We start from the raw sequence: 15926 nt of genomic DNA, 5'->3' as shown, positions 1-15926 counted from the left end.
TACACCTAACACACACATATACATATATATATATATCGCGTTTTCACTTTCTATCTACATCGTTGAGAGAATAATTATTCAACTTCTCGGTGATTCGAGATAATCCTTAACGCGACAACTAAAAGAGAAGATTAAGATTAACGTAGTAGTGTGTGTGAGAGAGAGAAAGAAAGAAATAAATCGAAGGAGACAGGAAAACAAGGCTTACGAGGGGATTAGCAAATTGATTTAAATTTCATGAAAATTGTCTACATTGGATTACAATCTTATTACGGGTTTTCGAGATTGTACTTTGATCGATTTAAAAATATCGATTGTTTTGATATCGATCTATTTTTTTTTTATACAATTTATTTTATAGTAATAAGGTAGAATAATTCACATTTAATCAGTATTAATTTTGGCTTATTGCGAGTAATTAAAAGAATTTAAATAAATATACATATATATTTATTAAATTTATTATTTTTGTAATATATTGTTTAAAAATATGAAGTAATATAAATAATGTAATATATGATATATACTATATAATATAATATTATATGATTATATATTAATTGTGTAATAGTACAATTATCGGTGAAAGTTATATATATATAAATTAATTAATGTCCAATATTTTAAACTCTGTATACTATATTACTTATTGATATAGTGGATTTTATTATGTATAAATTAAAAAAAAAAAAAAAAACAAAAAGAAAAAGCTTCTCATTTCTTCAGACGATAAAAATCATTCGAAGTATACGACAAATAAATGCATAGATAAATTCTCTTTTTTTTTTTTTTATCTAGTTACGATTAATCGTAAGATTTGTATTAAACGTTTTCTTCGTCTTATTCGTTAGAATATTAAAAGTTTAGTTCATTTTATTCGACCAGAGTGAAGTCATTAATTTACATCTGTCAGCGACAGAAAGTATCTATATATGCATTATATCTATATAAGTAAGCATATACGTAAGTGGTTACTTTCGTACATACGATGTGCGTTCTCATTATAAACGTCCGGTTATCACCATCGTCTCATCAAAATCACGTACAATTTACAGCTCATCGTTGACGAGCAACGTCTCTCGAAGATTCAAGGTATGATCGCACGTGTCTAACGATACCCGACTATTAATTTCAACAAACCGGAACTTTCAATATGCTATATATCTCGATATTTCTATTAGTTCACACCTAAACCTAATAAATTTACAAAGAAAAAGATATAGTTTTAAATTCTATTAAATATATTACAACAATACACACGCATATGTCAACAGTAGATTATAAAATTCATTTCAAATAAAAGAAATCCTAGGTTTTACTCGAAATAATTAGACTTTCCTAGTTGTTTTAAGAAATAACTATGTTTCACATATATACATGAATTCATAAGAATAGTTATAATATAAGATATATAAAGTATTATCACGTTTTACTATAAGTTTCTGCAAAGGAACAGATTTTTCCATTCATCGATCAAATATTTATGATTATATTGATAAATATTATAAATAGTTACTTCGAACTTTATTTAAAAGAAAAAAGAAAACTTTATGACATATAAAAATATATATATAAATAAATTTAATATTAATAATATATTATTCTTACTCGTAAATAGTAATATATATAATAATTAATAATTATATTAACACACTATCGTCCGCCGGGAACGTCGTGAGCTTAAGGGAGGGGTAAGGGTTTCAGCGTAAAAAAAAACACTTTTTTTTGCGATTTTTTTCTCAAATATGGATTGAGCAATTTTATTCAAACCTTCTATACATTATTGAGCATAGTTTTGACAATGTTCTGTAAATTTTTCATGCAGAAATATTGAAGCATTAGCCCGTAACAGAGCTTCCCCCAGAGCGTCTAGAAAAAAAAAACTATTTGCGGTGTTCACTGTAACTCGGCCGGAAATTATCTGAAAATGAAAAACCATAAAAATTTAGTCAAATTATAATCAAATCTTCCCCCCTACGTTTTCTGATTTATTTTTTTTTAATTTAAAAATTTTTGGCGGCCATCTAAAATGTGACCCGTTATTTTCCACGAAAATTTCCGCTATTTTGTGGGTGGGAAACACCCTTAATGTAAAAAAAAAATTTTACTAAACGTAGGGGGGAGGTATTTTATATGTAGAAAATGTGTACAAAATTTGAAATGAATCGGTCAAATAGTTTTTAAATGGCAGTGAACACGGACTTTGAAAAAGTAGTTTTGAGAAAAACGCGTTTAAAGTTTATGAAGCAAAAAAGTGAAGAAAAAAATTTTTTTTTCCAACTTACACAGAATCATCGATTCCAGCTCCATACAGCAAACTTCCTGCGGCATTGTCGATGTCTTCAGCCTCTTTTCAACGTCTTCTGGTACACTTGCACTGGTATTTAGCTTGATTTTCTTCGATGAAGCACTTTTTGTGGTAACCTCATCTTTAATTATTTTATTCGGATTAAACCTTTTTCTTGATCTACACAAATAAATCCTTCCACTTTGTTGGTCTTCTCTCGAAACTTTGCTTACTTTCAGCATTTTTGTACAGAAAATTTTTTGAGAAAATTCTAAAATGACAAGCACACGGTCGAACGTACAACGACAAACTGACGCTCGTTTCTTGCTTTAAAATATTGTAGTGTATAGTATACATACCAATATAAAATATATCTTTATGGCTTTAGTTACCTGCCTTTACTAAATAAAATATTTCTAAAACTAGATAATGGGTTAGAACAATAGCAATGAATAAAGTGTTCGACAGCTGCCCTGCTATTCCGAACGCCCGTAGCTGTTAGAGTTAGAGCGTGAAAGGCCCCGAGACTAATTTGACAATAACTTCAAGAATATTGCTTAGATCGGATTAAAATTTTAAGAACATATTCTTGAAATGTTAAACAATAAGATAAAACCAAAAAAAAAAATCGATTTTTCGAAAGTGAAAACCCTTACCCCGCCCTTAACTCACGCGTGTAGTGGGCGAAAATGAGCGAAATATGAAAGCAGTTCACTTTTTAGAAAACATGTTATAACTTCACATCTAATAGTAGGATTTCAATGAAATTTGAAAAATAGGTATTAAATAGTATTTCGAAGATGTAAAAAACTTAAATTCAATGCTATCAAAATCAATCAACTGAATTTATGCTACTTTGTAAGCACGAAACTTGCAGTGTCAAAATAGCACATTTCATAAAATTATTAGTTTCTCTTAAAAATTAATAAATTTAAGACTAAACACTGGTCAGACTTTACAAAAAAAACAACCACAAACATCAATCCTGCTCAAAAATTAGTGACAATGAAAAAAAAAGCATTAGTAAGTGTTTTACTGAAACTTTGCTTACGTTCTGCATAAAATGTATTAATACGCGATCCGCCGACCAGCGCCAATCTGTGGAACGGGTAGAAATACCCAACCCGCCGATAGTGTATGTGTGTGTGTGTGTGTGTTAATATATATATATATATATATATTAAAATATAAAAATTGTATATTATATATATCTATAATATTATACTACTATATTAACGATACTTACAAAAATAAAAAAAACGAGATTAAAAAGTGGAATGGGAGGGGGTGGAAGAGAAAAAAAGTGGTGAAACAAGTTCCCTTTGAAAAAGATGATACTTTATATTAGATCAATAACAGACACTATACGTGATGATAAATTAATAGTAATCCTGTGATTACGTCAAGTTATTTTGATTCGTTGATATTAATTTTACGAGAAGTATTAAACGAGATTACATCACTGCTCTGTTTAAATAGACATATATATATATATATATATATATATATATATATATATATATATATATATATATATATATATATATCAGAGTTTTCTCTCTTTCTTTTTTTTTCTATTTATCTATCTATCTTTATCTCTATTTCTTTTTATCTCATATGCATACATAATTTATTATCAGTATTATCGGTTTACGCATGATGGCTTTTTCTGGTTTTTTCTTTTTTTTTCTGCTACTTTTTTTTTATAGATTTTTTTCAATCGGCTTTAGAATGATCGAAAAGATTTTTTCATTTTTATTTTTTTATTATTTAAGATGAAATAGAAAAAAGAAAATATTAGAATCTGATTTCACTTATGAATTGAGAATTGCTAATTATCTAAATTATTATTTTATTATTATTGTTTGCCGTATAAACTTAATAAAATAATTTGCAATAATTGGAAAAATTATTCAATTTAATAATAAATAATAATAATAAATAATTTTGAAAAGATTGCAAAATTTGGGATTAAGAACAACCGAGTCTGATCACTGTGAAAAGATCTATTATCTTCAACGAAGTTAAAAACTGTCGAAAGAATTATTGGATCATAAATGTGGCTATAACTTTTGGAAAGAAAAAAAAAGAAAGAAAAAACGTCGAATAGAAAAACTTTTTATATAAACTTGTTTTATTATTTAGCGGTCCGCATTTTTCAATGCATAAATGGGTCTCACGTGTATTACGAAACACCATATATATATTTATTGATCGACTACGAAATATTTCGTAATAATTTTGTTCTTTTTTTGTTTCTTGAAACATTACAAAATGTTGTTGGCAAAAAAAAGAAACCTATGGTGAAAATAATTATCAAATTTTTATAGTTTTTCTTTTTCTTTTTTTTTAGTATCTGCGACAAAAAAACCTCACTGAATTATTTTCTCGGCAATGAATTTAATTTACAATTCGTTAATTTATCGTGTAATCTTTTTGTTTTGTTTTTTATTTTGTTTTTCTTTTTCTTTTTCTTTTTTATCACTCGTAACATTTTAAATGATAAAATAGAAAAAAAATGTATATAAGATGATAATTTCTCATGAAGTACGTTTTAAATTGAAATCATCGTTCGTGTCCTATCAACGTCCTTTCAACAATCATCTTCTCTTTTTACCAACGCATCAACGAATTCATCATTTTTTTTATTCTTATTTTTCATTCTTCATTCTTCGAACTTCGCAGATTATTTTACTTCGTCAAAAATGTCACGTTGCTTGAACGATCTTATTTATGTTAAACGATACGCGAATTTTTTTCAACATGAGTGGGTGCTAAATTTTCATCCATAAATTTTACAAATTATATTATGAAAAATTTTAAATGTTTTTGATTAACAATTTTAAATTACCAAAAAAATCTTTTAATTATCTTCTATCAAATTAACAAATTGAACAACAATTGAAAATTAAAATCAAATTCAATAACTTTTTATAGAATTTTTTACATAATTATAATAATATCAATATTATATTATTGTTAAATAGATAAAATATTATATAAATGTAAGAAAAAGCATGACAAATTCATCGTATAAATAATTTGAATGAATTTATATTACTATAAATATTATTATTCAATACATGTTTTTATTGTTAACAAAATTTGACAAAATTTTTTTGTCTTTTTATTATTAATTTTATTAATTTTATTTTATTTATTTAATTATATTATTTATTATTATTAAATAAAATTAAAGATATAAACTTACAAAATTATTATTACATATATATATATATATATATATATATATATATATATATATATATATATATAAATTTTTAAATGAATTTACAGAAAAGTTAAAAAATTCGAAATAAATTTTAATTATTATTATTTTTTTCAAAATATTCAAAATTCGTTTGATACGATTTCATTATAAATTTTTATTTCCTTATGTTCGATACGAAAAAAAAGATGCATATATGTCATAATATATAGGTGTGCAGGTAAGTAGTAGTAGTACTAGTAGTAGTTTCCCGTACGTCTTTTGATATTCATTTCTCGTTGAACTCGTTCGAAGAGAGGACAACACGATTCTCTACAGGATTCTACACGGTTGTACACGTTCTTCTCCTCGTAATACGAAGAAATTACGGGGCATGAATTTCCCCTTTAGGCAGAGAGCGTCAACGAACTACTCACGAGTTGTACGAGACAACGACGACGATGTGAAAGAAAGAGAGTATGCTACCTATCAACCAATCGAAAGACACTAACACGGTGCCCGCGATCAAGATCGTGACCTACAATACCACAAACTTCAGAAACATAGGGATATGTAATGACAATGTGAAATGATTCAATATAATAATAATATATCCATTCATTCAAAACGAGAAATATATTGATACTTAATGATAGAATAATATTGTGTTATATTAATATTTTAGAATTTAATATATTTTTAAATTTAAATATTGAATCATTTATATTTAATAATAATTAAATTGTTATACTAATATTTTCGAATTTAGTATATTTTTAAATATGAATACTCAATCATTGATACCTAATAATAATCCTATTGTTATACAAATATATATTATAGAATTTATTTTATATTCTTTAATTAGAACATTCTTTTATATTTTAAGTAAGTATTATTTATTAACAAACTCGAGAACGTGTAGATATATAATAAGAATGTGAACTAATTCAATATAACAATAATAAATCGATTCATTTAAAACGAGAAATTATCGATATTTAATAATAATCAAATTGTTATATAGAAATATTTTGAAAATTTAGTATATTATCAAATTGGAATACTTTTCTATAAGTAGGTATTATTTATTTCATTATTTCTTTTTCATTATTTTTCACAACTTTGATCAACTTCTGTCATTCATTTTAACAACAAAATTTCATTTTAATTTAATTCGATTCTATTTAGAACATTTTTATAATCAAACATTATATTTATTTCATTATTTTTTCTTCATTATTTTTAACAATTTTGATCACAACTTCTGTCACTCATTTTAATATCCCCCAAATAAATTCATTTTAATTTAATTCAATTTTATTTAGAATATTTTTATAATCAGATATTTTATTTATTTCATTATTTCTTACAACTTTGATCACCTTCTGTCATTCATTTTAATATCCCCTCAAAGAAAATGTTCATTTACATTAAAAATTCGATTTTAATATTACATTTGTTCTAACATTATTTAAAAGGGTCAAAAATTGATATGGTTGATTTAGCAAAAATTTTCTCTCTCGAAAAATCTTCAAAATGTCGTGCTGATAAAATCGTAAAAATACCATTGACCGTCAGCAAGCACGAGCGTTTCATTTGACTATCAGATCACGTCGAGGACCGGTTTAACGATTTGAAGAGTTTCTAAAGAATCACCTTTTGCCTCTTCGACTTTTTTTTTCTTTTTTTCCTTTAGTCAGCAGGAAAGTTCGACGCTTTCGTGTAAATTCCGATCTATATACTTACTTACATACTTACTTACTTACTTACTTGCTACTTAACTACGTTTCCCTTATCGTTTTTATTTAAGTACATCGATCGAAAACAAGTATTTTTAAATATGTATATAATAATATAATATGTTCCTTTTACTGCTGTTGTAAAGAACGTAGAAAAAAAAAAGAAGAAGACAAAAAATTAATCCAATTCTCGCAATATATTCTTTCGTTTTATTCGATAATGAAAAGAAATAAAAAAGAACATAAAAACAACCCAATTTTTGTATTAAACATTTCATCGAATTACCAAAATTAAACCAAAAAAAAGTAGCTTTTTTATTTTATCAAATAAATAGTTCCATAAACGTTAAAAATTACAACGTGTATCTAAATGATTAATTAATGCATAAGATACATTTTAAATCTAAAAAAAAAGGAAAAAATAAGGGAAAAAATAAAAAATATAATATAAATTTCGAGAATTGAATTTGCAGCATCCAGAAAATTAACAAATACATTAAATACATTTTCACGTTAATACAGCTACGTTATTAATTAAATGAAATATTATTAATACGATAAATATAAATTTTTGATAATTAAAGTTATCCTAATGTAAAAGTAAAACAAATTTTTATATTCCTACTTATAATTACAAAAAAAAATTACCTACGCTTTTAGTTTGATTTGTTTATATTAATAGAAAACAAAAGGAATTTTTTACGAACAGTTCTCGTTATAAAAAAATTATTAAAAAAGAAAAAAGCACACACATACATGTCAATAATACTACGTACGATAAACATTAGAAATACATGTGTTATACACTTAAATATATAAATAGAAAATTGTATAACTGTGTTAAATAAAAATGTGTGTTTCTTAAAAGCATTATACAACCCTGACGTAAATGAAATTCGTTGATTATGATGTCTGCTGTGTTTAGATCAAAGACCCGAGGACCTTAACCCCTGCATCACTTTTTTCCCCTAAACTATTCCTCTTATGATTAGATATTCTCTCTCTCTCTCTCTCTCTCTCTCTCTCTCTTTCTCCTTCTCCCTTAGTGTATTTTCTTTTTAAAGCCCAAGATCACTCTTCGATGTTATTTTTAGAAAGCTTATGTTAGTGAAAATGATTAGGCAAATTTCAAACATTCAATAAGTAACATATCTAATCCAGAAAACAAATTCTAATTTTTAAAAATAATTATAATTATTAATAGAATTATAATTGAAAATTCAAATTGAATTACATTTCACTCTATTAAGAAATTATATTAAAAGAAAAAAATGATTGTTTAATTATTAAATTGAATCGTATTACGTTTTATTCGATTGTATTTTGAAATTGATCATTCAAATTTGTTTTTTTATTTTCCCTCTCTAAAATTATTTATATTAATATAATTATATTATTAATATATTAATATATAATAATAATTAATATATATTGATTAAATAATTTAAAGATTATATATATTATATATTATATAATAATATATATAATTTATTAATATATAAATATATAAATATTAATATATAATAATATATTAAATTAAAAAATTTATTAATATATATTAATATATAATCATATACGGTTTTTACCTAATTGAATATTGAAAATAACGAAATTGAAAAATAAATAAACTGACATTGATTAAAATGTTGGTTTCACTCGTAAATTCGTGTACATTGATACGTTTTTTTTTTTTAAATTGCATATCGTATTTCAATTACGTTAATAATGAATTACAATCATATTTCACACTATAGAGAATACTTTAATTAATAGCAAAGTTTGAACAATGTGTCGTTCAATTAAAAACATAATTGAAACGTTCTATTGTATAAATTAAAAACTATCAATATGTAATTGAATTACATAAATAATTAGATTATCACAATTATGTTTATTAAAGAAGATTTGATTCTTCCTAACATATAATACTAACTACTCACATTCGATTAAATCAACAAGAATTCACGTAAAAATTTCATGTTTTAAATTGATTATTATTTTTACACTCCTAGTGATATTAACCAACCAATTTTCTTTACCTATCTCTCCATCGTTTTTTCTTCATCTTCTTCTTCTTCTTTTCTCTAATTCTAAAACGTTGGTGTGAACTTTGAATAAAGAATCAAGAATGCCACGTGGGAAAAAGAACGAAATTTCGTAGATTTTATACGCTCCAGTGTTTCTCAATCTTTTATATTATTTATATCTATTATATATATATATATACATATATATATATAACATAATTTTATATACATATAAAAAGATAATTTTTTTGACTGGAAATATTGTTTAAGACCCTCTTTCTTTTGTATAAATTTTTTTATCTTTATTTTACAGAATATTAACCCCTTAAGCAGCATTCATTTTGGAAAAAAAACGGCTAAATAAAATCTTTTTTTTTTTTGCGTACAAACATGGTTTAAGACATTGTTTTGACAAACAAATTTTTAAAATACAGAAATAATCAATATTTTTATGTTAATTTTGGATTTTGTTCCACATTGCAGAGAAGAGCCGAATATTGCAATGTTAGACGTACGTCGACTTTTTAATCTTTTTTTTCAAATTGCTATTTTGAAAAAAACATTTTTATCAGTAAAAATATTTATTTATACTTTTACAATATAAATAATAATAATATTAGTATCTTTTGGTGTAGAATTTTGATAGAATTTTGATAAATTTGGTGTAGAATATACTGCGCTTTTGTTACATAGAAAAAGGTTATATTTATTAATTAATAAATAATTGTTATAGCTTGTAAATGATAAATATTAATAAAACGATTCTTTTTCTTTGCTTTCCCATTCTTATTTTCAATTTTCTATTATATTTGAGTGTAAAAAAATCATAGAAATATAAAATAATACGCCGTTCGAGTTAACTCGAGCATGCTACTTAAGGGGTTAAATAATATATAATACTACCATTGTGATTTATATAAATTATTTCTATTTATTTATTTAATACGCACATTTATAATTTTCTTTTTTCTTTTTATAGCTAAATTATTCTTTTAACTTCTATACTTTAAATTTTAGAAAAAAATTAGTAGAAAATTATACATACGACTCCCTTTGACATCCCACTTGTTACATGTAACTTGTACACACACATATATATATATACCTAGATACATATATACTCTTACACATTAAATCTCATATTTTAAACGTACGAGATACTATTAATAAAACATACTCACGTAATCCAGGTTGGGAATCCTTATTCAAACGAAATTTTACAAACGATGTAAAATAAAGAGAAGAAAAGCTATATATACTTTATTATACATATACAAAAATCAATTAGTATAAAACTATAAATTATTAAGATAGGGGGTTATATTTTATGTATTATTTTTTTCTTCACCCAACAACTATCTTTGACATTCCTCTCATCTACATGTAGCTTGTACACACACACACACATATATATATACTTACACATTAAATCTGGTATTTTTAACGTACGTATACTTTTATGGGATACCATTAATAAAAGATACTCTTAACGCACGTTCAGAATCCCTATTTTAATGAAATTTTACAAACTGTGTAAAATAAAGAGTAGAAAGGATAAATATACATAAAAATATAATACATATACAGAAATCAATTAGTATAAAATTATAAATTATTAAGATAGGTGGTTATATTTTATATACTATTTTTTTCTTCACCCTAAAACTATCTTTGATAACCCTTTCATTTGTATATAACTTATACACATATATATACACACTTACACATAAATTTGGTATTTTTAACATACGTAAGCTTTTATGGAATACCATTAATAAAAGATATTCTTAACACACGTTGAGAATCCCTATTTTAACGAAATTTTACAAACTGTGTAAATTAAAGAGAAGAAAAGATACATATACATATACATATATACACACATAAAAAGATATATAGATAGAGATAGAAAGAAAAGGAATTGGTTGGACGCATCTGCACATCGTTTTCAGCACTGTAGCTGCTTTCACGTTAGATAAATCTAACAAGCAAAACTCAACAGGGAGTCCAGAAGCTTAGGAAGATGAGGAAGAAGAAGGTAGAAGATAAAACGAGAGAAAGAGAGAGAGAAAGGAACCCTCCGAGGTGACTCTTTTAACTATACTATTCTACTACCTACCTACTCTACTGTGTACTCAACTCTCCTCACCTTTTCCTCCTCTCACCTATATACTTTACACTTCTTCTCATATACTCGGTTAGATTCGACGTTGATGCTACGAACGCGTGCGAATCTAATTTTGCAAAAGTGGGTTACGCCATGTTCCACTCTTCTTCCCCTCTTTCATCTTCAAACCCCTCTCTTTTTCTCCCTTTTACTCTCTCTTTCTTACTCTCATATGTGTGTGGGTATGTGTTAAACTGAAATCTTGGTAAGAAGAAAATTCGAGAAATCGTAGTAAATCTTATTCTCATCTAACTTGATTTTCACTCGTTTTTCCTTATTTTGTAATAACAAAATTTCATATATGCATATATATAGAACAAATATAAATTAAAATGTATAAAGAAAAATAGAAATATTTATGTAATGTATATATATATAAATATATAAGAAAAAATTGACATTGTAATATAAGTTACCGTGAAAGACCGAAATTGGATATTGTTAACATTCACATACCACTTAACTACGATGAAAGACCGAATACTTAGGTTTATTCTTATATATTAGTATTTTCATATACCATGTAAACATACATCATGTAATATATATATATATATATATACTTTTGTATTTTTAATTATTTTTCCTTTTTTTTGTATTTTTTCAACGAAAATATTATACTCAATTTTGTTTGAATTACTTTCATTCTTATAAAATCATTGATTTTTATAAATATATATATATTTATAGTGAATGTTTAACATAAAATTGTAAAACTGTTTAAATGTGTTGGTCAAAGATAATTTTCAACGATTCTACATATGTTTGTTTATTATCTCAGAATGATTAAACATATTCTTGAACTCTAAACTCAGATCAGCTAATTTCAATCCCCTACTAGAATTTATGTATATTCGTTGAAAGGAAAAAACTAAAATAAGAAATATATTTATAAAATCGAGATAATTACGTACGATGTTTATGTTAATAACGAATTAAAAATACAATTGTAGAAATATAATAAAAATTCTGAAAAAATAAAGAAAATATTAATCATTATCGTAAACAACATTGTACTACAGTTGGTATCAAGCTTGTATTCGGCATATGTGTAGAATATTTTTCATAATACGCAATACACTTATAACAAAATTTTATTAATTTATATTATAACTTTTGAATAATCCCTTTTTAACATTGACATTTATAATTTAAACAACATCGTTGTTTTATTTTTTATCATAGAATACGTTTGAAACACACAACGTTTGTATTATATGAGAAAAGAAAAACCTCAAACACCCTATATATTATTATTATATATATATGATATTATACGACCACGTGGCGAGGGAAAAAAAGTAAAAAGAGATGAAGCATGGAAGTAAGCAACGTCTTTTAAATGAACTTAATTGTGACCGAGATTCTAAAGTCTACGAAGATGATTACGGTAATTAGGTCGAGTAGGGCTCCGGTTCAATATCGAGAATATGTGTTAAATGTGTGTAAACGAAGGGAAATAAAGAAAGGAAAGAGAGAAAGAAAGAGGAAAAAGAAAAGGAATAGAAGGATTAATATTACTACTACTATAAATGTGTTTATGTGTTTGAACTAATTTCTATAACGTATGAAAACAGACGTTCTCAATTGAATTGACCCAAAATTAAAAAGGAAAAAAAAAACGCCCTCGTTATAGAATAATATCGAACTGATTTTTTTTTCTGACAAAAAATTTTAACGAATTTGATCTAATTGTAAAATTGGGTTTTTTCTTTTTTTTTTTTTTTAATAAAATATCACATACATCACAAAACAAATGTATATATAACAATTCAATGTCACATTGTTGGTTTCCAATGAACTTCGAAACTACTGAACCGATCTTAATGAAATTTTGTTTATTTTGTGTGATTATTTTCAAATTAGAATATATGATAGCTTCTATTGTGATTATTTTTATTTTTTATTGGTAATTTAAAGGTTTATTATTTAAAGGTTATCTAAGTCTTTAGTTATTGTAAGTTTTCAATAAATAGCGCTGTATTACAATTTAAATATTTCGATATATTCATGTCATACGTTCTTTTCAAATTTACATATGACATAACTCACATTGCTTTTTATATTTTTTCGTGTATTATTATTTTATGTATTTCATTCTATTATAATTGTGGTATTATTTTGTGTGTTGTTATAATTTACTAAATAGTTTAGAATTATATTAAATCAACATTTGGACCGTTTATTTAAAAAGTGGTGTAAGTCTATTTAAAAAAAATTAGATATCACGTAATTTATGCTTAATTAAATGTAAACTTTTTATGTGTGTGTATAACTAATTAGTATTTTATTTCTTAAAATGTGTCCATGTTTTGTACAATTTAAAATTGGTCGGTAAAAGAAATTATCTAATCATTGATTATGAAAGTGGTGTGTGTCCAATTTCCATAGTACAATTAATAAAACGAATCGTTATTAAATACGTTGTACAAAATTCAACCAAAAAAAAAGTATATATATATTCTAAAGTTATTTTAAGAAGAAGTATATCATGAACGAAGTTGACGGAAGGTAGAGGTACTTATCGTAAGCTTTAAAATCGTTGTTACAACCGGTGTGTAGGTCAAAGAGCGAAGGATTATTTAGCGGGAAGCTCTTTGATCGAAATTTATTACTTTGCTTGGCTCGTATGTCTCTACCATTAGCAAGAGAAGAAGGAGAATGAGGAAGAAAGAGGTGATTGGAGTGGGGGTGGGGTGGGTGGGGAATAAAAAGGAGGTTAAATTATAGATGACGATGTGCGAGAAACTTTGTTGTTCTCGACTTTTTTTTACCTACTCAATGATGGTTGCATATAAAACGACGTGTGGTATTCACTTTTCGAATCAAAGTTTAAAACATTCAATGTGTATCATCATCACTGCTGTTGTGTTGGTCGTTTGTTATATATATGTGTGTGTGTGTGTACTGTATTTCTGTAGTTTTTAATACGACAACATTTATAGAAAGATATATAAGCATAATATAACGTGTATTATCGTCAACGAGTTGATATAAAATGTTAATGATAGTAGTGGTTGTCTCTAATCATACCTAAACAGAAGATCATCGGTCAATGACTCGTTCGTTCATTTTGAATTTAGATTATCTCTGTTATTTGTATTCATATTATGTTTTCTCTTTTTTTTACCCAATAATTAGATAAATCTTTCTTATTTATGAACGATGATTTAAATTTTTGAAGATAGGATTATTGCGTGGATTATTTACTCAAAATATAACACATTCGAATTTGTTAAAATTGATATTGTAATCTGATAATTTAATATTCATCAAATTTATTATTATTATTATTATTATTATTATTATTATTATTATTATTATTATTATTATTATTTATTATCTCGATCGAAGTTACAAATTTTATTCTTCATTTGATAATATATATTAATAAAATATATAATAAAATATATAAATATTAGATAATAAAATAATTAATTATAATAATTATAATAAATAAAAATATATAATAAATAAAAATATATAATAAATAAAAATATATAATAAATAAAATATTTATTATATAAAAATTATTATATAAAAATATATAATAAAAGATAATAATAAGATAATAATAATAAAAATTTTTTAATTATATTATATTATAATATAAGATAATAAAAAAAAAGAAAAAGAAAACAAAAACAAAATTCTAATATTTTTAGAACCGTTCGAATTTCTTCGTTTTCTTCCGGGTAATCATACGAATGCGTTATTTTCCCTTCGAACACGAGTGTGTTAACGTGAACTATCGAGAATATGTCTTATGTTAGGGTGTAAAATTGCCATAAAACGAGTAACACCTTGCGGTCATTCTTTTCCCGGTCCTTCGTTCTCTTTTTATCTCTATCTCTCTTTCTCGATTGTTCATGTACGAATAGGACCTTGAACCCCGACTATTTTTAGACCTCTCATACCATATTGAAAAATAAAGGAAGAGATAAGAAAATGATGATGACAAGAAGAATTATTACCTCTGTATAAGAGTTTTCTTTAACTCGTCAAATTAATAAACACTAATTTTTACAATATTAATAACAAAATTTTTTCTTTATTTAATAAATAAATAAATAAATAAATAAATAAATATATATATATATATATATATATATATATATATATATATATATATATATATATATTATATGTATTTAAATCATATCGATTATTAGATATAAAATAAAATCAATTTTGTAAGTCAAAAGTAGTGTTTGGATCGTAAATTTTTTTTTTTTTTTGTTAAATGAAAGATTATAGATGTCATGATAATTATCCTAATTTTGTTCTCTTAAAGTTTGTATTTTATCATATTAATAATATATATATATATAACTTTTCCTAATTTAAAATATAGAATAAATAAAAAGTGTATGAAAACAAACCTTTTTTTATATTATATATTATTAAATTATATTTTATCGAATATAAATATTATTCAAGAGAGAGAGAGAGAGAGAGAGAGAGAAAGATAAATCAATCAAATACTAAAACTATG

At 24.6% G+C, this 15926-nt stretch overlaps 1 protein-coding gene and 1 long non-coding RNA gene across 2 annotated transcripts in view; both read right to left on the bottom strand.

Annotated features, from left to right (window-relative positions):
- Positions 1-15926, bottom strand: part of LOC107066628 (ADAM metallopeptidase with thrombospondin type 1 motif A) — a 101007-nt gene that overhangs the window by 54362 nt on the left and 30719 nt on the right. The gene's annotated exons all lie outside the window — the stretch shown is intronic.
- Positions 1733-3786, bottom strand: LOC149030847 (uncharacterized). Its single transcript, XR_016178376.1, has 2 exons — positions 2286-3786; positions 1733-1921 (listed from the first exon to the last, which is right to left on the bottom strand). It is a non-coding gene; the product is annotated as an uncharacterized LOC149030847 (long non-coding RNA).

Source organism: Polistes dominula, unplaced genomic scaffold, assembly GCF_049000335.1.
Source record: "Polistes dominula isolate Pdom_NZ unplaced genomic scaffold, Pdom_raw_medaka contig_24, whole genome shotgun sequence".
Taxonomy (NCBI): Eukaryota; Metazoa; Arthropoda; class Insecta; order Hymenoptera; family Vespidae; genus Polistes; species Polistes dominula.
The sequence above is the reverse complement of the archived record's forward strand: the minus strand, read 5'-3'. Positions and strand labels throughout refer to the sequence as shown.